Raw genomic sequence first — 24,968 nt, 5'->3', positions numbered from 1 at the left:
AAATCCACGCAGAGTTTACAAAAATGATCTCCACACCGACTCACGGTGTGGAGGGGAAAATCTGCTTCCCCAGAGCTTCCAGCTAGCCTGAATATATCATAATGACAAGCTGGACAAAAAGACCTAACAAAAACTGAGAAATAAGGTCCAAGCAAATGGACTAAAAAGAACTAGCAAGAACTTATCTTTTGCTGAAATGGACAGGCCATCAGAGAAATCCAAGGAGAGATCTGAATCCAACCCTGAAACATTGACAGCTGGCATGAACTGAAGACCAGAGCCAAATTAAATAGCAAGGCCAGGAGAGACGATAAGTGAAAGCAGCTGCTACAGCAAAACTCAAGGAGCAGCAGTTCCACTCGAAACCACCAGAGGGAGCCCAAGGGCAGAACTCACAACAGTTACCATCCACTTACTAATAGCCATATATTTTGTGGACAATTTGACATTACTATTGCTGTGTTTGCAAAAAAAGAGTTTTAATTGTGTTGAATACAGTCCTGGGAGACCTCAGAGTGTTACAAGCATCTTTTAAGGTCAATTAGGGGCTTTACTGTACATTCAATTTCTTTTTTCTTTGTAAATTGAATTTTGTTAAAGAATTTAGCAAAGCTGGAGAATTGTAGTTTCAGAGCATCTCTAATGAAAAGCTTTCAGAGTACATGTGGCTTGTAAAATTATGCTTTAAGGATTCTTTCGAAAACCTGTAACACAGTCCTCAAACTACGAATACTTACACTGGTATTTTATTTTGTCCCAGTTCTGGGTTGAGAACTACACTGCTTATTACTGGTGTAAAATGTCGTCCATGCTTCAGTGTCTGTGTGAGTTTGAGTTCAATGGAGAGGGTGAAGCCGGAATTCCTCATGTGTCTGTGTGTTGTGTATGAGAAATATTCCATCAACTATTCTCCACCTACTAGCTCAGAGACAACTGAAAATTAGAGATAATGTCTATAGAGGAGAATTGTTGAAAAATTCAGAACACTGGCTATATACCGGTCAGAAATATTAATCATTCCTTGTGCATACAGATGTAAATAACAGATATACTGTAAAAGGAAAGGTATACAACACATATTGGCCCCAGGCCGGAGCCTACAATACACACACCGCACCCTTGACAGTATGAAAAGATCCATGTAGGCAAGAAAATATTTTGGGGGCATACTGTAAACACGTGGAATAACACAATCTGCAATTACAAACATTTTATTGTTGCTTTTTTGTGTTTTTAGCATTTTTGGTGTATGTTTTTATTATTTATTTTTTCCCAAAAAATGATCATTTACATAAGGAGCCATTTTTTATAGAATGTTGCATCACAATTCCCACCAATAACATGCAAATTCATCATCAGGACACAAGCTGCAATTATATTCTACACTTTGCATTTTAGTCAGTGAATGCAGACTACAGCCTGTTAGGGTATGTGTCCACGTTCAGGATTGCATCAGGATTTGGTCAGGATTTTTTATCAGTATTTGTAAGCCAAAACCAGGAGTGGAACAATTAGAGGAAAAGTATAATAGAAACATAAGCACCACTTCTGCATTTATCACCCACTACTGGTTTTGGCTTACAAATACTGATGAAAAATCCTGACCAAATCCTGATGCAATCCTGAACGTGGACACATACCCTTATTGAAAAGCCTGTACCCTGCTAAATGGTTGATACTATGTTTCTGAGAGAACAATAGCTCTATATTATTAAAGGGAACCTATCACCCCGTTTTTTAAAGATTAGATAAAAATAGTGTGAAATAGGGGCAGAGCTGGGCTTTACATTAGTGCCTTTTTGGTGCCTTTACACCCCCGTTAGGCTGCCGAAATACCTTTGTGAAGTGGCCGTTTTGTCCTGTCACTCAAGTTGGTCAGGTCGGATGGGCGTGGTCACAGCGCTGTTTCTCCCCCAGATCAGGCTCATCATTACGTTGGTGGCGTAGTGGTGTGCGCATGTCCAAGGTCCCGAATCCTGCACAGGGGAGTGAAAATAGCAGCGATGTCCGTTATTTCATTGGTGGTCGGTGGGCGCGGCCATCTTGCTTTGGCCGCGCGTGCGCAGAAGCGGCGCTCTGCTGGCCGCGGCTTCAGGAAAATGGCTGCGGGCATCCGCGCATGCGCAGATGGCTATCGCGGCGGCCATTTTCGTGAAGCAGAGTTCGCATCTCGGCTTCACGAAAATGGCCGCCGCGATAGCCATCTGCGCACGCGCGGATGCCCGCGGCCATTTTCCTGAAGCCGCGGCCAGCAGAGCGCCGCTTCTGCGCACGCGCGGCCAAAGCAAGATGGCCGCGCCCACCGACCACCAATGGAATAACGGACATCGCTGCTATTTTCACTCCCCTGTGCAGGATTCGGGACCTTGGACATGCGCACACCACTACGCCACCAACGTAATGATGAGCCTGATCTGGGGGAGAAACAGCGCTGTGACCACGCCCATCCGACCTGACCAACTTGAGTGACAGGACAAAACGGCCACTTCACAAAGGTATTTCGGCAGCCTAACGGGGGTGTAAAGGCACCAAAAAGGCACTAATGTAAAGCCCAGCTCTGCCCCTATTTCACACTATTTTTATCTAATCTTTAAAAAACGGGGTGATAGGTTCCCTTTAAGGAATTGCTCTTTTTGTATCTCCAAGATACATTCATTTAGAGCTATTAAAGCTTATCCTAAACAATAAAGTGTTTGTTACATCAGTGTTTTCCAGTGGGTAGGTGCTACATTTATCAGTCAGGCTGCTAGTGACAGAAGTGATGTGAGAAAATTCTTCTTAAGTTTAAGAAAAGTAATGACATTACCATTTCCATATAGGAAAAAGTGCTAAAATAATAATCACCTCTATACAGCCTTCATTAAATCAGCACTAATGATGCTGATTCCTGGAATGGGATAGATTTTGCTGTATATAGACAGTACAGAGCAAAGGTTTGCACAAATCTTCTCATTTAAAGATTTTTCTATATTTTCATGACTATGAAAATTGTACATTCACACTGAAGGCATCAAAACTATGAATTAACACATGTGGAATTATATACTTAACAAAAAAGTGTGAAACAACTGAAATTATGTCTTATATTCTAGGTTCTTCAAAGTAGCCACCTTTTGCTTTGATGACTGCTTTGCACACTCTTGGCATTCTCTTGATGAGCTTCAAGAGGTAGTCACCGGGAATGGTCTTCCAACAATCTTGAAGGAGTTCCCAGAGATGCTTAGCACTTGTTGGCCCTTATGCCTACACTCTGCGGTCCAGCTCACCGCAAACCATCTCGATTGGGTTCAGGTCGGGTGACTGTGGAGGCACACTGACACACAATGGAAATATTGATTCAACTTATCCCCTATTTATCTGGCTTTAGTTGTGATGCCCACACTTGTTACTTGCCACAGATGAGTTTGAACGAGAATCACATGCTTGAAACAAAGTTGTTTACCCACAAACAGGCAATCCCTTCATGTATTTAAGCTGTCTAGCAGCCACAAATCACGCAGCTGCATCGACATAAAGTAAATCTCCGAGCACACCGAAATACTCGGAGACCACCTGCGTATGCTCGGAGAAACTCGAGTAACGAGCACACTCGCTCATCACTAGTGCCAACACTTTCAGTCATGAATGTATCTGTACATAATAAAAAATATATATCAGATCCATAGAAAGTCATAAAATTAGGCTAATACAACCTCAGATAACCTATGATAAATAAATAAGAATACTTTATAATTTAACAAAAATGAGGCCAAAATACAGAAGCAGTTTGTGAACAACTAAGTACTGCTTCCATGGGAACTAAGAAAATAAGTAGCAGCCAGCGTATATTAACACAACGCCAATGTCTTGGTGAAGCAATTGTGGCAACCCATCAATTTGGGAATGGTTTTAAGGCCATTCCAAAACAATCTGGAATCCATAATTCTAAAATTGGAAAGAATATTCATAAGAAGAACTATTCAAGAAAACACACAATTTTCCCAGGAGTGGATGTCCCAGAAAATTAACCCAAAGTCAGTGTGTGCATTGCTCAGAGAAATTGAGAAAAATCCAAGAGTTACAGCTCAGATTTTAGAGGCCTCAGTTAGCATGTAAAATATTAAAAATCATAACTGTATAATTAAAAAAAGAGTGACTAAGTAAAGCTTGTGTGGAAGGGCTGTCAGGAGAAAGCTTTTTTTTTCTAAAAATAAAATATCAGAACAACTGATGTTTGCAAACTACAAGACTTCTCGAAGAATGTCCTTTGGATACTTGAGATCAAAGTGGAGATTAGCCCTCAGTCATGTTTGGCTTGAGGGTTGATGATTTGGGGTTCTTTTGCAGCCACAGGGCTTGGGTACCTTGCAGTAATTGAGTTTACCATTAGGTCCACTGTGTTACAAAGCATTCTACAGTCAAATTCAAAGTTATATATCCAAAATACAGTTGTGTGAAAAAGTGTTTGCCCCATAAACTTAATAACTGGCTAGGCCACCCTTAGCAGCAAAAACTGCAATCAAGCGTTTGCAAGAACTGGCAATGTGTCTTTTACAATGCTCTTGAGGAATTTTGGTCCATTCATCTCTGCAGAATTGTTGCAATTCAGCCACATTGGAGGTTTTTTGAGCATGAACCTCCTTTTTAAGGTCATGCTACAGAATCTCAATTGGATTAGGGTCAGGACTTTGACTAGGCCACTAGAAAGTCTTCATTTTGTTTTTCTTAAGCCTTTCAGAGGACTTGCTGGTGTGTTTTGGATCATTGTCCTGCTGCATAACCCAAGTGCACTTCAGCTTGAGGTCACAAGGTCCAGAAGCAGCAAATAACACCAGACCATCACACCATCACATTTTATTGTTGGTATGATGCTCCAAAGATCTGCAGTGAACTCAGCGAGCTGAACTCATTGACATTTTCTCACGGTGCTGAGGTCACCACAGTTCAACACGGCTGGAAACGCAGCCTCAGTGACTGGCAATAACCTTGATGAGGAGCTCATTCATCAGTGGTTCTCAGCCTGAATATTCACATCTTTGCACCATCCAGGTTAAAAACTATTTATTCCCAGACATGGTTTATGACATGGGGCAGAACGTTGGACATGTAGGGAATTTTTTTTTTATTTTAATTTTATTACAGGAGACAAAGGCTTTGATGGAATAGGCGTTAGGTGGGTATAACTGTTATGTTTAAATAAAAATGGAAGTGTTTTTATTTTGATTTCAAATAAAGGACTTTATACTTGCTGTTTCTTTATTTACATTACAACTACAGGATTAGTAATGAAGAGGCATCCTATAGACACCTCTCCATTACTAATCTGTGGGATTGATGTCACCAGAGCTACAAAGGTGACATCAACCCCACAAATATGAACCCCACTTGCCACCGCTACAGGGCAAGTGGGAAGAGTCGGCAAAGAATTTGCACATCTAACAGATATGCCTTTTCTGGGCGCCTGCAAGCTGCTCTTTTTAGCCTGGGGTGGTCAATATCCATGGCCCCTTACCAACCTGAGAATACCAGTCTCCAGCTGTCAGCTTTAGCGAGTCTGGTTGTCAAAAATGGGGGGACCCCACACCATTTTTTAAATTATTTATTTAAATAATTAAAAAAACAATGTGGGGAATAATTATTTATTTATAGCACAGGCAGTCGCTGATGAATATTCCCATCGGCTGCTGCCTGCTCTCACTGTTATTAGCGGCAGCAGGTGTAGGCTGATGGAAGTAATAGTGCCATTAGCCGCCACCTGTTCTCGCTTTTATCAGTTGACTATAACGCTCAACATTCTCTCCTGCTCACACTGATCGCCGGAAAAATGAGAGAGAATGATTAGAGCGGTCTTCAGCACCCGCCGCAGGGAAACAGCGCTACTTGTACCACTGCTATCCAGGCATCAGTACATGTCACAATGATGACACAAGGCCTCTCTGACCTTTCCGGCGCCTGCGCACTGCAGTACTTTGCTCTGCCCTCAACAGGGCAGACAAAGTACGCCTGCGCCGGAGCCGCGGCGTAAAGACCCGAAGAGGACGTCATGGAATGAAGATGGGAGGCACCGGAGCGGACCGGAGACACCCATCCGACCTGACAGCACCGGGACCGCCCCTGGGTGAGTATAATCTAATGTCTTTTTCTCCTCTTTCAGGATACCTTGGGGCTTATCTACAGCATTACAGAATGCTGTAGATAAGCCCCTGATGCCGGTGAGCTTACCTCACCAGCCATTTTGGGGGTGACAGGTTCCCTTTAATTAAAATTGTAGCAAGTGACAGTAGATTTATTTGTGTTAGTAGGGTAATAATAATGACAATCAATGGTGACTGGTAATTATTAAACACTAGATGGTGGCCCGATTCTAAAGCATTGGGTATTCTAGAATATGTATGTAGTTTATTTATGAAGTTTTCAGAATAATGCAATTTATACACAGGATTCGGCCATCTGGGCTCGACCAATTAGCGAAGCGTGGTTCAAATCCCGCGGCAATTTGAGGCCGGACTGCACCTGTCGCTGATTGTTCGCGGCCGGCCGGGGTTGACCAATCAGTGCAGCCAGGGCCGGCTCCAGGTTTTTGAGGGCCCCGGGCGAAAGAGTCTCAGTGGGCCCCCCTCTTTAGCACATACCACGATTCATGATGCACAGATACAGCAGAGAAATATACCACAGCCAAGTAGCATAAAACACAGCCCACATAGCATATAGCACAGCCACATAGCATATAGCACAGGCCACGTAGTATATATCACAGCCCACGCAGTACATAGCACAGCCCACGCAGTGTATAACAGTCAATGTAGTATATTGCACAGCCCACGCAGTGTATAACACAGCCCATGTAGTATATAGCACAGCCCACGTAGTATATAACACAGCCCACGCAGTGTATAACAGCCCACATAGTATATAGCACAGCCCACGCAGTGTATAACACAGCCTACACAGTATATAGCACAGCCCACGTAGTATATAAAACAGCCCACGTAGCATATAACACAGGCCACATAGTATATAACACAGCCCACGTAGTATATAACACAGCCACATAGTATATAGCAAAGCCACATAGTATATTTCCCAGCCATGTATATTGCACAGCTACGTAGTGTATAGCACAGCCCATGTAGTATATAACACAGCCACGTAGTATAAGCACAGCTCACGTAGTATATAGCAGAGCTCACGCAGTATGTAACACAGCCACGTAGTATATTGCCCAGCCACATAATATATTGCACAGCTATGTAGTATATAGCACAGCTCACATAGTATATAGCACAGCTCACATAGGATATAGCACAGCTCACGCAGTATATAACAGCCACATAGTATATTGCCTAGCCACGTAATATATTGCACAGCCCAAGTAGTATATAGCACAGAGACGCAGTATATAACACAGCTCACGCAGTATATAACACAGCCCACGTAGTATATAGCACAGCAATGTAGTATATAGCACAGCCCACGTAGTATATAGCACAGAGACGTATTATATAACACAGCCCACTTAGTATATAACACAGCCCACGTAGTATATAGAAATGTGGGCACCATATCCCTGTTAAAAAAAGAATTAAGATAAAAAATAGTTATATACTCATCTTCCGTCGGCCCCCGGATCCAGGAAAGGCGTTTAGCGATGCTCCTCGTGACGCTCCGGTCTCAAGAATGCATTGCGGTCTCGCGAGATAATGATGTAGCGGTCTCGGGAGACCGCTACGTCATCATCTTGCGAGACCGCAATACATACATGGCGCGTCGACATGGAGCGTCGTGAGGAGCGGGAAAGGCGCCGGAAGGTGAGTATATAATGATTTTTTACTTTTTAAATTATTTTTAACATTAGATCTTTTTACTAGTAAAAAGTTGGTTACACATGGTTAATAGCAGCGTTTAAAGAACTGCATTACACAGCGGCATAGTGTGGTGTAACGCAGCCATTAACCCTGTGTGAGCGCTGACTGGAGGGGAGTATGGAGGATGTACTGACAGAGAGTAGGAAGGGGCGAATTTGCGGCCGGACTGTGCCCGTCGCTGATTGATCGCGGTCTGCTGGCCGCGACCAATCAGCGACATGGGATTTCCGTGACAGACAATCAGACGAAAGTGCCCCTTAGACGATTATATATATAGATTTTACTTTTAAGGGAATAGTATATAACCAATTAACCTCTTCTTGACTGTGCTATTTTCCATTTTTTTGCTTTTTCCTCCTCTCCTTCCAAGAGCAGTAACTTTTTATTTTTCCATTCACATAACCATATGTCAGGTTGTTTTCTGCTGGACGAGTTGTACTTTTGAATTACACCAGTCATACACCAGTCTGAATATTTTGATAGGTCAGACATTTACGGATGCAGCAACACCAAATATTGTTTTTTGGGGGGTAGTTTTGCTTTACTTTTAATACTTTTGTATTTTTATTTTTTTTGTAACTTAAAAAAAAAATATTAACTTTTTACTGTATTTCTTAGTCCCCTTGAGGGTTCTTGAACCTGCAATCATCCAATCACTTGTACTATAGATAGCAGTGCATCAGCGGACCCCCAGATATCATGACAACTCATCAGCGCCTCATGATTACGTCACAGCCTCTCCAATTTAACAAGTTAATAGCTCTGCTCCACCCACTGCTGTTAGAGGCAGATGATGGCTGAATAATTCAGCCATCATTTGCCAGAAAAGATGCTGGTTTAGCTTTTGATGTTTTTGATCACTCCGAACCAGGAAAACTTCTGTATGCTGATAAGTGCATAAGCCCATAATAGAAAAAAAAGTTTCCCGATAACTGTGTATTCGATGATGATTAAAAGCAATTCTCTTTTCAATGATAAATATTCTCTAGGCACTATATAGAATTGCTATTTAGCCATTTTTATTCAGACATTGAACTGTATTGTGTGTAAAATATATGCCATTTTTAAAAGGGAATTATATGGTAATAATATTTGAATGCTTCATAGAGGTATTTAGGCATACTGTCTTAAATATTAAGATGAGAGCTTTGCTTTTCTTGTTGCCCAGGGCACCATTTTCCATAAAACATATTCTATAAAAAGCCCTGAAAAAATTAGCTAGTGCAATTTCAGATCACTTTGGCCCTGATTCATCATTTGCACTTTTTAAATCCCTTTTCATTTTTTAATTAGGGGTATTCACTGGCATTTTCAGAGCAATATTCATTATAATGGCTCACACTGTTCGTCAATTTTGCACAAAGTAAAAATGGGCTTTTTCTGTCTTTAATCATTTTTGCAACATTTTAAAATCAAAAGTTGCATGTTTTTCTAAATATCATAAAAATTGCTTAAAAAATTTCCAGTGTACATAAAACACAGGGAGCAAAATGAGTATAGTGGCGAGAACTATTGAGAATTTTTGAAAAGTCGCAAATAATGAATCAGCGAAAACAGCTGGAAGCCCTAAATTCCACCAACAATGACCATCAATAATGTTGAGCTGTAAATAACAGGTCCTACACATATAAAATAAACAGCAAATAAGGTGAAAAGATGAATTTGATGCAAACTGGTGCTGCTATTCATGTTTATGATAATTCAAAATAAAGCAGCAGCTGCATTCCCTGCCTCGGATTTTATTCAGGCTATGACTGTCCATCCTGATTGATTTTGCTATATCATGAAATGTGATAGCAGCAAGGCACTATAGGAATGACTACACAGTTGGACTTTAGTTCATGGGAGTCTTTTCTGACACATGATATCGTTTGCTTTATGTAAAATGGCAATGGGCATATTTTTTGACGATTTTTAAGAAATTAATTGCAATTGTTCGAATTCGTCAGGTCCAGCAAATTTCATTAAAAAAAATCAGCAAGAATTTGAGTTGCATAAAATTTATGCACACATTTCTAGCAGAGAGGCAAAATAGTTTCAACTTTAATGAGGCGTATAAGCTTTATGGTTTTCACAAAAAGGTACAATACTTAAAAAGGTACAATACTCAAAAACTTACATGCACAACACGATGATGTTCACCTATGCACCTCTCCAGCTTGTCAGAACTATTTACTCTCTAGTGACAGTAGCCTAAAGCAACAAGATGTCAGGACTGATTCTCCAAAGCGCCATGTCACCTGTATAACACAGCTAATTACATGCACTATTTAATAAAATACACGTAGCCAACTAATAAAGTGCAGTGCTAATAACAAACATAAAGAAGCACTCCCATCAAAGTTTTTATCCTCTTAATATATTGCAATCATCTATATATATAATTGTCTAAGGGTTTTTCTGTCTGTCCTGGAAATCCCGCGTCTCTGATTGGTCGAGGCCGCCAGGCCTCGACCAATCAGCGACGGGCACAGTATCGACGTAGATGTCATAATGGTTGCCATGGCGACGATTATGTCATAAAGGTTGCCTCGACCAATCAGCGACGGGCACAGTCTGCCGCGAATTCTGGAATCATCATTGTCCATATACTACGGGGACATGCATATTCTAGAATACCCGATGTGTTAGAATCGGGCCACAATCTAGTCATATTATATAGAACTCTGTATTTACAATTGCTCATTTTGCCTTTGTACTCTTTTATTTCTTCTCTTTTCTCTGATTCAATTAGAAACAGCAAGTCTTTTTTTCCGGCATTTATCAACCCCTCTTAAACTCCTGACCCAGCTGCTCCACTCCTCCCCTCCCCCGGCTATTTACTTTTGAAGCTACTCATGACTTGTGCAGATAAAATTGATCACCTGTTTCTGCATAGATCCTAGAACAGTTCAGCTAGTCAGTTTATAATCACGTGAGGTCAGAGACTTAATGGAAAGCAGAAAAATTATCTGAGCAGAAGAGCAAAATGAGCAATTGCAAGTACACAGTGCTGTATAATATGATGACTGCAGTATATTAAAAGGATAAAAGCTTTGATAAATGTTAATCACTAACACACTGATCAATAAAGGAGGTGAGGGGTGAATTGAACCCCCCCCACTTGAACAATCCATCACACATGGAAATGTTGGATCTTAACCATTTTCCCTTATAAGAAAACTGGTCAACTCCTTTAAGAAAACATTATGATGCAACCATGTATCTATACTTGTGCATTATGTCAATACTGCAGAGTGAATAACTAATGAAACTGTAATTTATACTTATTCTGTATTTTCATCTATGGATAAATAGGCAAGAGGGTGTTGGTAGACCTATTAATATTACTGTTTTGTCTTTTATGATTGATGGATTATTAGTGTTATCTATGACAACATGGTTCCTAGCAATGAGTGACACTGACAAAATTTGAATTCGGCAGTTTGCCTTAATTTGCCCAGGATATTCGATTTGCATCCAATTTATAGGATGCAATTCTAATGTACATTATTATGCTCTGATCATGACACAGGAGATGCCAAAAGTTCCTGTGAGTTAAGACAGGACCGAAAACATTACGTCAAGGCCAGTTGAGTAATATTTTTTCTTTTACTATTTGTATCTAGCAGAATGGCGACAGGATGTCATTCTCCTGAAGCTGAACCAAACATATACAGTAACAAACAAAATAAATTCTGGCAAAACCATTTTTTTGTTAAGATTCTAGGTCCTTTCAATTTGCCTCAAAGCAATACTCTCATCTTTAATGTTTACAATCACCATATTTTCTTGAACATAAAACATACTCTTTAGCATTAAAAAAGTGTTAATAAAGTGTGCATTTTATAGTCCTGAAGCAGCTTCCTATGATCAAGGAAAACACTGACACAGTGTCAGTTCCAATCACTGAGAGAACTGTAAAGCTGCACATATCTCCTCCTGCATGACACTGATCAGTCTGATCAATGCAGGGCAGAAAAGGAAAGATACCATACCAGGACCTGCATATCACTAAAGCTACGCTGAAATATAACCAGTCACATGTCTGAAACAAACTGCTTTAAACTTTTCACTTAGGCCGGGGACACACACAACGTATAAAAAAACGGTCCGTATTTTATGGCCGTAATATGCAGAAAAGTCCCCAAAATAGTGATCCGTAGTCAGGGTGTGTCAGCGTATTTTGCGCATGGCATCCTCCGTGTGTAATCCGTATGGCATCCGTACTGCGATATTTTCTCGCAGGCTTGCAAAACCGACATCTAATGGATTTATGTGCTCAAATGTTCGGTAAAACATATATACAGTATATATATATATATATATATATATATATATATATATATATATATATATATATGTCATTGAGACACATATATATATATATATTCTGTATTTATATTTAATTCAGCGCTTGTCCTCATATGAGCTCGAGCGTGGGAAAAAGTTCCCAGGCTGCAGTTCATGAGGACATCCAACAGAGGGCGCATCACCGTGACTGAAGGTAACTATAGGTCATTGACCTACATTTCCTTCATTCGCCGGGGCTTACAGGCACGAGCACAGCTGCTTTAGCACAGCTCCTGCATGTAAAATATTTTAACCCCTTCAGATGGATTACCTCGTGGGACGTGACAGTTCAACAGACGGTATGTATATTGTGGGTTTATTATTTTGCCAAGCGAGCGTCTTCAGCTGGATTGAGAGAGCAATAAAATATTAAAACAACCTGTGTGTTTATTTCATTAAAATACTTTTTAATAATGTGTGTGTGTTTTTTTAACCCTTTCATACAATTGGATTAATAATGGATAAATGTCATAATTGACGCCTCTCCATTATTAATCTGGCTTAATGTCACCTTACAATAGCAAGGTGGCATTAACCCTTCATTACCCCATATCCCACCGCTACAGGGAGTGGGAAGAGAGTGGCCAAGTGCCAGAATAGGCGCATCTTCCAGATGTGCCTTTTCTGGGGTGGCTGGGGGCAGATGTTTTTAGCCACGGGGGGGCCAATAACCATGGACCCTCTCCTGGCTATTAATATCTGCCCTCAGTCACTGGCTTTACCACTCTGGCGGAGAAAATTGTGCGGGAGCCCACGCCAATTTTTTCCACCATTTAACCCTTTATTTTAGCAGCTACAGCGCCCAAATTTTGCACATACACACTACTAACATTCGTAGTGTGGAATATGCAAAAAAAAGGGGATATGAGATGGTTTACTGTATGTAAACCATGTCTCATATCGTGTCGGTTTTGTGAAGGAGAAATGAAAAGCCGGCAATTGAATTACCGGCTTTTCTCTAACACCGCTGCGTATTTCTCGCAATGCACACGCATGGTCCGTGTGTAATCCGATTTATTCTCGCCCCCATAGACTTTCATTGGCGAGTCTCGGCCGAGATACGCTGACAATCGCAGCATGCTGCGATTTCACTCGGATCCTGAATACGTTGGAGAAAATATCGGATGATGGGAGCTGCACCATAGATTAACATTGGGCCGAGTGCTATGCGATTTCTTATCGCATAGCACTCGTCCGTATTACGGTCTAGTGTGACCCCGGCCTTAAAATCAGTGTCTAAGACGCAATAGAGTTATGTGTGTGTGCATGTATGTAGTAAAGTTGTGTGTAGGTAGGACAGCTGTGTGTGTGTGTGTGTATGTAGCAGTGATGTGTGTATGTAGTAGACGTGTGTATATGCAATAGAGCTCTGTGTGTATGTAGCAAAGCTCTTTGTATATGGAATTGAGCAGTGTGTGTATGTAACAAAGTTGTTTATATGTACATATCAGACTTGTGTTTGTACAGCTTTGTGCGTAGATGAGCTGTGTGTTTATGTAGCCGAACTGTGTGTACATAGAGAAGAGCTGTGTGTGCATGTAGAAAAGCGATGTGTGTGTTTCTGTAGCAGAGCTGTGTGTGTATGCAGCAAAGCTTTTTGTATATGGAATTGAGCAGTGTGTGTATGTAACAGAGCTGTATACAGTGCCTACAAGTAGTATTCAACCCCCTGCAGATTTAGCTGGTTTAATAAGATGCAAATAAGTTAGAGCCTTCAAACTTCAAACAAGAGCAGGATTTATTAACAGATGCATAAATCTTACAAACCAAAAAGTTTTGTTGCTCAGTTAAATTTTTATAAATTTTAAACATAAAAGTGTGGGTCAATTATTATTCAACCCCTAGGTTTAATATTTTGTGGAATAACCTTTGTTTGCAATTACAGCTAATAATTGTCTTTTATAAGACCTGATCAGGCCGGCACAGGTCTCTGGAGTTATCTTGGCCCACTCCTCCATGCAGATCTTCTCCAAGTTATCTAGGTTCTTTGGGTGTCTCATGTGGACTTTAATCTTGAGCTCCTTCCACAAGCTTTCAATTGGGTTAAGGTCAGGAGACTGACTAGGCCACTGCAACACCTTGATTTTTTGCCTCTTGAACCAGGCCTTGGTTTTCTTGGCTGTGTGCTTTGGGTCGTTGTCTTGTTGGAAGATGAAATGACGACCCATCTTAAGATCCTTGATGGAGGAGCGGAGGTTCTTGGCCAAAATCTCCAGGTAGGCTGTGCTATCCACCTTCCTATGGATGCGGACCAGATGGCCAGGCCCCTTGGCTGAGAAACAGCCCCACAGCATGATGCTGCCACCACCATGCTTCACTGTAGGGATGGTATTCTTGGGGTCGTATGCAGTGCCATCCAGTCTCCAAACGTCACGTGTGTGGTTGGCACCAAAGATCTCGATCTTGGTCTCATCAGACCAGAGAACCTTGAACCAGTCAGTCTCAGAGTCCTCCAAGTGATCATGAGCAAACTGTAGACGAGCCTTGACATGACGCTTTGAAGGTAAAGGTACCTTACGGGCTCGTCTGGAACGGAGACCATTGCGGTGGAGTACGTTACTTATGGTATTGACTGAAACCAATGTCCCCACTGCCATGAGATCTTCCCGGAGCTCCTTCCTTGTTGTTCTTGGGTTAGCCTTGACTCTTCGGACAAGCCTGGCCTCGGCACGGGAGGAAACTTTCAAAGGCTGTCCAGGCCATGGAAGGCTAACAGTAGTTCCATAAGCCTTCCACTTCCGGATGATGCTCCCAACAGTGGAGACAGGTAGGCCCAACTCCTTGGAAAGGGTTTTGTACCCCTTGCCAGCCTTGTGACCCTCCACGATCTTGTCTCTGATGGCCTTGGAATGCTCCTTTGTCTTTCCCATGTTGACCATGTATGAGTGTTGTTCACAAGTTTGGGGAGGGTCTTAAATAGTCAGAAAAGGCTGGAAAAAGAGATAATTAATCCAAACATGTGAAGCTCATTGTTCTTTGTGCCTGAACTACTTCTTAATACTTTAGGGGGACCAAACAGAATTCTGGTGGGTTGAGGGGTTGAATAATAAATGACCCTCTGAAAAAACTTTTCACAATTTAAAAAAAAAATAAATAAACAAAGAAATAACATTCTTTTTTGCTGCAGTGCATTTCACACTTCCAGGCTGATCTACAGTCCAAATGGCACAATGCCAAGTTAATTCCAAATGTGTAAACCTGCTAAATCTGCAGGGGGTTGTATACTACTTGTAGGCACTGTATATGTACATATCACACCTGTGTTTGTACAGCTTTGTGTGTAGATGACTTTGTGTTTATATAGCAGAACTGTGTGTACATACAGAAAAGCTGTGTGTTTCTGTAGTAGAGCTGTGTGTCTATGTAACAGAGCTGTATGTGTGTATGCAGCAGACCTGTGTTTGTGCAGCAGAGCTGTGTGTGAGGCTCATCTGTCTGTATGTAGCAGAGCTGTGCGCATGTCCTGTGCATGCAGCCATGTTCTATATATGCTTTATATATGTGTGCATTGTGTATAACACACTTGCTGCAAAGAAACACAAACAGGAGAGCTATTGCCTCCCAGACCCTTTTCTTTGATCCCTCTACTTCTTTACACTACCAGGAATGTTATATACTATAGTTAGGTGCGGCCTATATTCCGAAAAATAGGAAATGCACTGATTTTAAAATAATAAGAAACACAATTGTTTTCCTTCTAATTCTGCCAAATTTCTTAAGCGAAAGCAAAGGGAAATTTAATTGAGATATTGTAATATCATCGATTCTATAATATCACCAATGTATACAGAAATGTTAGTGTTCGTGCTTAAAATGAAAAGCATACAGATGCACAGAAATGGTAGACTATATGTAGAATACATAGATGCGTTTTATTGGATTTCTTCCTCCAGCCTCACACTGGATTAAATTAATCAAGGTAAATGATTGGTTTCCTAGCAAACCATGAGTGGAAGCTGAACACCTGGCGGCTGTAATGTCTTTGCGTACTGCAAGCACGTAATAGCTGCACTAATTTGCTTTGCTGTATGTAAATGGCATCACTTCAATATAACAACGTATACTACATACCGTAATGTAATAATGTTTTATCAGGGAAACATCATGCTAATAGTACAGTTTTCTATAGCATCACCAACATCCTGGATGTACCTTGTTCTAGTTTGCTCCGGAATTCATGAGGAGGTTCATTTTATAAAGAGGATCACCACATTTTGTCTGACAGCTTGTCATAGCCGTGTCCCTGTTAGGAGCATAGTTATGTATGCAACAACTGTGACTATAATGCCCTGACCTGTGTAGTCGCTTATACATGTAGTTGTTGTGTTTAATGCACCTAAATTTGCATAACGTTTTATAATTTACTGTAGTTTTTCAAGGTAAAAGACATCATTTGGGCATTCTATTTTTTAATTAAAAGGAACTGTTACTAGATCAAAAGTGGCCAGTGTCACGACTCTGCTATCGAGTGTCCCGGGACCAAGGGCTGGCTCATTCCTTGCAGAAACAAGTCCTGTTTACCGTAATGGGCATCCTTAGATGTTCAGAGCAAGGAAACGCTGTGTCAAGGCGTGGAGAAATCAAACACAAGAGTCCAGCTCAACAAACTTGTGAACAAACTAATTATTTATTTACCCAAAGTGCTCAGCAGAGGGTAAGACAACATCAGCATAGACAGTTACATGATATGCGACATCAACGCGTTTCAGGTGGCTATCATGATTAAGGGTACGTAGCCACCTGAATCTCGTCGATGTCGCATATCATGTAACTGCCAACGCTGATGTTGTATTATATGATGTATGTACTGTATATATATATATACTAGATGGTGGCCCGATTCTATCGCATCGGGTATTCTAGAATCAACTATTGCCCAGTCACGTAGTATATTGCCCAGCCACGTAGTATATTGCCCAGCCACGTAGTATATTGCCCAGCGACGTAGTATATAGCACAGCCACATAGTATATTGCCCAGCCACATAGTATATTGCCCATTCACATAGTATACTGCCCAGCCGCATAGTATATTGCCCAGTCACATAGTATACTGCCAAATCACATAGTATATTGGCCAGCCACATAGTATACTGCCCAGCCACATAGGATATTGCCCAGCCACATAGTATACTGCCCAGTCACGTAGTATATTGGCCAGCCACATAGTATACTGCCCAGCCACGTAGTATATTGCCCAGCCACATAGTATACTGCCCAGTCACGTAGTATATTGGCCAGCCACATAGTATACTGCCCAGTCACGTAGTATATTGCCCAGCCACATAGTATACTGCCCAGTCACGTCGTATAGTGCCCAGCCACATAGTATACTGCCCAGTCACGTAGTATATTGCCCAGCCACGAAGTATGCATCATATCCCTGTTAAAAAAAGGAATTAAAATAAAAAATAGTTATATACTCACCTTCCGGAGCCTCAGGATCGAAGCAGCTGGTTACCGATGCTTCTCGCGCATTCCGGTCTGAAGATTGCATTGCGGTCTCGCGAGATGATGACGTAGCGGTCTCGCGAGACCACACGTCATCTTGCGAGATCGCAGCATGGACCGGTTATTGAAGCGTCGCGAGCAGGGAAGGCCTGTTGTGGATTGTAGGGGCCGACGGACGGTGAGTATATAACGATTTTTTTAAAAATTATTTTTAACGTTAGATATTTTTACTATTGACGCCGCATAGGCAGCATCAATAGTAAAATGTTGGTCACACAGGGTTAATAGCAGCGTTAACCGACCGTGGCATAGCGTGGTCGGTTAACGCTGCCATTAACCCTGTTAACTGGAGGGGAGTACGGAGCGGGCACTGACTGCGGGGAGGAAGGAGCGGCCATTTTCTTCCGGACTGTGCCCGTCGCTGATTGATCGCGGCAGCTATGACAGGCAGCTGGCGAGACCAATCAGCGAACGAATAACCGCGACAGACAGACAGAAGGACAGACAGACAGATGGAAGTGACCCTTAGACAATTATATAGTAGATATGTGTATATATATATATATATATATATATATATATATACTATTTTTAAGTTTAGTTTACTCAGAAATATTTATGCTATATTTAATTACGTGCAGAACCTTCAGCTTATCGCACATCTTTAATTTTACTGTTCACGTGGACAGTATAAGAGGATGCATCCAGATGATGTATAAACAGCAGAGCAAAGGCCCAATGTAAGTGTCCAGGTGTATGTGATGAATGGTGCTGCTATCTAGGGCACCTAGGACTATTTTATATAAATTGACACAGATACTAGGAGCAATAGCGGCAACAGTTCCCATTCCTTATAGAAAAGAGGAAGATGATGTACATCTGTGAAAAATCTGAGATGTTGCACACATGAGTCACTCTACAGAAGGACACACGTCTACTTTTCTTCTTCGTAAAAATGGTGAGCATCTTGTTTCAGCAATGAGGAGCAAAAAGACAAGTATTAATCAGTCTATCTCAGATCACTGTAATATTATTAATTGAAAGTGCTTCAGCAAATTTCTGCATTTCTTAGTGATCAGACGATTGAGCAGATCAGAGGGAGACCATGTGATCTGACGTCTGGATTATATACTTTGTATTCTACAGCAGTAACCAAATAAAAACGATAAGCAGTCATAGGGTCCCATAAAATATATAAACTTTATTAAATATAAAATATAAAAATACCAAATACCAGATACAGTAGCACAAAGGGAGAATGCACACACTCAGTGGACGCACGTAAAGAACAGTCCCATATGCCCCTATCATCCTTGCATCATTGCCATATCGTCAGCTTGCTAAGAAAGCAAATATATCACTGGCTGCAAGTGCAACAAGGCAGATGCCTACATTCTTAGCTAAAAAATAACATACAGATAATGACAGGTGAGGATCACATCATACCTTAAAGATGCAGCGATGGGGTACCGTCAGCCCACCCCGACGCACGTTTCGGAGCACCGAGCTCCTTCCTCAGGTCCTATTGTTACATATATCTGAGAGACATTTGGCACTAGTCACTGACAGTTTTTTTCTCTTTTACATGTAATATGCTTGTTTCATGTGTGTTATTCTACAGCAGTAGCATACACACAAACATATATTGTCAGCCCTGAGCGTGGCAAAAGCTGAAAAAGTAGGTGTAGTATATGGAACGGACATTGCCTACAACTTTTAGACAGGTTTGCTGAGTATTAAGTGTCAATTCCCATCATTAAAGTGATCAGTTATCCAAAATAACTTGCAATTGATACCCCCACTGATCTTAAAGGGAACTCATCAGCAGGATTGTGCATAGTAACCTACACAGTGTCAGGTCGGCGCCGTTATACTGATTAACATGATACCTTGATTGATTAAATCCACTTTGTGGTTGTTGATTAATCTTTAGTTTCAGTTTTGAATTAATGATATGCTCGTGCTTCGGGGCGGCCGGTGGGGGGTCTTCATGGGGTGCTCTGATTAGGTACTCATAATGGAGACTGCTGACAGATCACTGACCACTCACTGACCGGCCCCTAGTTTGTATAATGAATATCTGTACATAGTTAAGGAAAAAACTCCCTTCTGCAGGGACACAGCAAAATCAAATGTAATGTCCCAATAATAAATGCGGTTTATGCTATTCAGATAGAAAAAAAAATATCAATTTTAAAATGGCGCCTGCCTTGGAGGAGCATCCCTACTCAGTTCTAACACACGTCCTGTGAACTCGTACAAACTAGTTAAAGTCCTGTTTAGTCCAGTCAAGGTAGAGCAAGGAAAAGCAGGGAAGCTCCATTACTCCCTCAATCAATGCTAGGTCATGCTGAGGTAACATCATTCTCCACGTTGTCACCTCCACAGAGGAGTGAAGACTCATACAACCAGGAGAGATAAGGCTGGACAAGTGCTCTCCTGCATACTGATTTTCCTATGCGCTTCTAGATCCACTTTTTTCCTCACCACAATTTTTGTGTGACCTACCTCCTGTAATAGGGAACGGTAGGGCTAAAAACGTGAGTATGTCCAAATTACTACTGTGTCGCCATGAGGAGCCAACCCGTGAAGGTCCCTCCACCAGTGTGGCATTACGTGGACTGTGCATATTTCCTCCCATAACAATTAAACGCTGTGTCACCCTGAGAGGCACTAAACTTGCTTGTTTCATAAGGAGAAGACACCTTCTTTCATACGCACCATATGCAGTATAACCTATACTGTGAATTACCAGCACTTTGCCTATAAGGCTGGAGTCACACTTGGCGTAAGACAATACGCCACGTATTATACGTCCGTACTATGGCCGTAATACGGAGAAATGTTCCCAAAATATTGATCCGTAGTCAGGGTGTGTCAGCGTATTTTGCGCATGGCATCCTCCGTATGTAATCCGTATGGCATCCGTACTGCAAGATTTTCGCGCAGGCTTGCAAAACCGACATCTAATGGATTTATGTGCTCAAATGTTAGGGAAAACATATATACAGTGTATATATATATATATATATATATATATATATATATATATATATATATATATATGTCATTGAGATACATATATATATATTCTGTATTTAGATTTCATTCGGCGCGATATCTGTGACAAGCCGGTAATTCAATTGCCGGCTTTTCATTTCTCCTTCACTAATCCGATATGATATGAGACATGGTTACATACAGTAAACCATCTCATATCCCCTTTTTTTTGCATATTCCACACTACTAATGTTAGTAGTGTGTATGTGCAAAATTTCAGCGCTGTAGCTGCTGAAATAAAGGGTTAAATGGCGGAAAAAATTGGCGTGGGCTCCCGCGCAATTTTCTCCGCCAGAGTGGTAAAGCCAGTGACTGAGGGCAGATATTAATAGCCAGGAGAGGGTCCATGGTTATTGGCCCCCCCGTGGCTAAAAACATCTGCCCCCAGCCACCCCAGAAAAGGCACATCTGGAAGATGCGCCTATTCTGGCACTTGGCCACTCTCTTCCCACTCCCTGTAGCGGTGGGATATGGGGTAATGAAGGGTTAATGCCACCTTGCTATTGGAAGGTGACATTAAGCCAGATTAATAATGGAGAGGCGACAATTATGACACCTATCCATTATTAATCCAATTGTTTGAAAGGGTTAAAAAACACACACACACATGATTTCAAAGTATTTTAATGAAATAAACACAGCGGTTGTTGTAATAATTTATTGCTCTCGCAATCCATTTCCAGGCCCTCGCTTGGCAAAATAATAAACGCATAATATACATACCTTCTGATGTCAGATCACGTCCAACGAGGTAATCCATCTGAAGGGGTTAACTAATATTACAGGCACGAGCTGCGATAAACCACTCGCTGGTGCCTGTAATCCCCGGGTGCCGAAAGGAAAGCTGGATCTATACTTACATTGAGTCGCGGTGAGGCGCCCTCTGGTGGATGTTCTCATGAACTGCAGCATGGGAACTTTTTCCCACGCTCCAGGTCATATGAGGACATCCACCAGGGCGCGCATCACCGCGACTGAAGGAAATGTAGGTCAATGACCTACATTTCATTCATTCGCCGGGGATTACAGGCACGAGCACAGCTGCATTATAGCAGAGCTCGTGCCTGTAAAATTATTAACCCCTTCAGATGGATTACTTCGTGGGAAGTGATCTGACATCAGAAGGTATGTATCTTGTGCGTTTATTATTTTGCCAAGCGAGGGCCTGGAAATGGATTGAGAGAGCAATAAATTATTAAAACAACCTGTTTGTTTGTTTATTTAATTAAAATAATTTTTAATAATGTGTGTGTGTGTTTTTTAACCCTTTCAAACAATTGGATTAATAATGGATAGGTGTCATAATTGACGCCTCTCCATTATTAATCTGGCTTAATGTCACCTTACAATAGCAAGGTGGCATTAACCCTTCATTACCCCATATCCCACCGCTACACGGGAGTGGGAAGAGAGTGGCCAAGTGCCAGAATAGGCGCATCTTCCAGATGTGCCTTTTCTGGGGTGGCTGGGGGCAGATGTTTGTAGCCAGGGGGGGGCCAATAACCATGGACCCTCTCCTGGCTATTAATATCTGCCGTCAGTCACTGGCTTTACCATTCTGGCGGAGAAAATTGCGCGGGAGCCCACGCCAATTTTTTCCGCCCTTTAACCCTTTATTTCAGCAGCTACAGCGCTGAAATTTTGCACATACACACTACTAACATTAGTAGTGTGGAATATGCAAAAAAAGGGGGATATGAGATGGTTTACTGTATGTAAACCATGTCTCATATCCTGTCGGGTTTGTGCAGGAGAAATGAGAAGCCGGCAATTGAATTACCGACTTTTCACTAACAGCGCTGCGTATTTCTCGCAAGTCACACTGCTGGTCCGTGTGGAATCCGTATTTTTCTCGCCCCCATAGACTTTCATTGGCGATTTTTTTGCGCAATACGCTGACAAACGCAGCATGCTGCGATTTTGTACGGCCGTAGAACGCTGTATAATACTGAACCGTAATATACGGCTAATAGGAGCAGCCCCATTGAGAATAATTGTGCCGTATGTTATGCGAGTTTTACGGACGTAGTTTCTGCGCTCTTACGTCCGTAAAACTCGCATGTGTGACCCCGGCCTAAGTGAGAGACACTGTCCCCTGTCTTCAGTAAGGGTATGTGCACACGTTCAGGATTTCTTGAAGAAATTTCCAGACAAAAACTGGACATTTCTGCCAGACATCCGCATGCGTTTATTTCGCGTTTTTTGTGTGTTTTTTTTACTCATTTTTTCGCGTTTTTTTCCGGAGCTTTCCCAATGCATTAAATAGCGGGAAATACGGGAAAAATCTAAATTAGTGAACATGCTGCTTTTTTAACGCAATGCGTTTTTTTCGCGGAAAAAAACGCATCATGTGCACAAAAATTGCAGAATGCATTCTAAGTGATAGGATGCATATGTATGCATTTTTATGCGTTTTTATCGCAAAAAAAAGCGGAAAAAAAGCTAAAAATCCCGAACCTGTGCACATACCCTAAAGTTTACAAGTTCACCTGTGTGTCTGGCTGCTTGAAATTGCATGAACATCACTGGCACTCCAACACCTGCCCCCAGACACCACCTCTACAGGAGCGCCTCTGAGGGGTCCTATGCCATCTCCATAAGTGCCACCTCCTGTTATTGACAATTGATGTTGAAATGAAGGAAGTATTTGAGAGTCCAGCGAACTATTTCAGGTACCGTGACAATAAAATCTGTTGTCAGTGGAACTACATGTCCCAGCTGACCCTATGCAACATCTGGTGCCTTTCCTATTGCTCACCGCATGCACCTCTTCATGAATTCTACAAGTTCTACTCCAGTAAGACTGACTTGTGTGTTCATTTGTTTTTTTTCTGTTTTTTTTTTTCAAGTTATATAAAGATTAGTGATGAGCGAATATACTCATTACTTGGGATTTCTCGAGCATGCTCCCGGGTCCACTGAGTATTTTTTAGGGCTCGGAGATTTAGTTTTTCTTGCGGCAGCTGAATGATTTACATCAGTTAGCCAGCATTAGTACATGTGGGGATTCCCTAACAACCAGGCAACCCCCACATGTACTTATGCTGGCTACCAGATGTAAATCATTCAGCTGCCGCAAGAAAAACTAAATCTCCGAGCACTAAAAAATACTCGGAGGACCCCGGAGCATGCTCGAGAAATCTCCAGTAACGAGAATATTCGCTCATCACTAATAAAGATTCCTGTGGGGTGATGCCACTGCTAAAAAATAAAAAATGCAAGCATCTAAAGGAATAAAAAATAAATGTAATAAGCAGTAAATCACCAGCATCCAATACCCTAAAGACATATATTTGTAGAGTTTTATATACTTCACTAAAGACTTTACAGTAACATCAGGACCAGGTGTATTTTACTAAAATTGAGTAATAAAAAATATTTTTATCCATTTGTAATACAGCTCTGGGCAGAACCGAATGTACACATGAGTAAAGATAATGCAAAAAGTCACCTGCAGTCCCATGTAAAATCACAAAACTCACATTGTAATACACATTGTAATAGAGCTGTGCCAAGGAACTAACTCAGCTCTGCTGTACTGAACATAATCCAAATAACACGATTAACAAGATCCCTGTAAAGGGTATTTCTATATCACTGGATATATTTCGGTAACTTTAGGTATTAAGAGAAATCAAGAAGGAGCGTAGTTTTTTATGTGCAGAATTAATTAACCCCTTTAACACATGGTAAATGAATAAGAAGTGAGATCTTCTTACCTGTTCACGGAGTATGTCCTGGATGATTTCCCTTCAGAATGGGCTCCAACTTTCTTATCATTTCCCAAATACATGCAGGAAAATATGAAGATATAGCCTAGAATCTGATCCCTTGTTAATCCATGTGTGAGCTCGGAGAGAAAGGACAAGGCAATGTGAAAACCCTTAACGTGCCAAATAAGACAAGGCAAAATTGTGTAGGAAAATAAGGCAAAAGCTGTTCAGAGAGAGACTTGCAGGCAGCCCAGGAGCTCATTGTTCTGAGTGCATCTCCACTGGCTTATGTGTGCAACATTCCATGAGCTGGAGGTGCAACAGATAGGAGGGATACTGCCCCCTGCTGGTCACATTCAATATTGTGTGGAGTATGCAGCTCTGATAATGACATTGGCCGTCAGTGACCCGCACTATATGAAGCTCTGCAAGCGTCTCTGTTACTAACGTATAGCATAAGGTCATATATACAACTGCATGGTACAAATGGAGCTTTGAACATAGACCTTAGTACATTGTCCACTCATGACTACATTTAGTGAAGCTGTACTATCATATTAACAAAAACT

General features: G+C 41.5%; 1 protein-coding gene across 2 annotated transcripts in view; it reads right to left on the bottom strand.

The window, feature by feature from the left end:
• Positions 1 to 24,664, bottom strand: part of HTR1F (5-hydroxytryptamine receptor 1F) — a 436,962-nt gene extending 412,298 nt beyond the window's left edge. For both annotated transcript variants that reach the window (XM_077299407.1, XM_077299408.1), the window contains exon 1: positions 24,406 to 24,664. The gene's annotated coding sequence lies outside the window, so the exon portion shown is untranslated. The remainder of the gene's footprint in view (positions 1 to 24,405) is intronic.
• Between the last annotated feature and the right edge of the window lie 304 nt (positions 24,665 to 24,968).

Source organism: Ranitomeya variabilis, chromosome 3, assembly GCF_051348905.1.
Source record: "Ranitomeya variabilis isolate aRanVar5 chromosome 3, aRanVar5.hap1, whole genome shotgun sequence".
NCBI lineage: Eukaryota > Metazoa > Chordata > Amphibia > Anura > Dendrobatidae > Ranitomeya > Ranitomeya variabilis.
The sequence above is the reverse complement of the archived record's forward strand: the minus strand, read 5'-3'. Positions and strand labels throughout refer to the sequence as shown.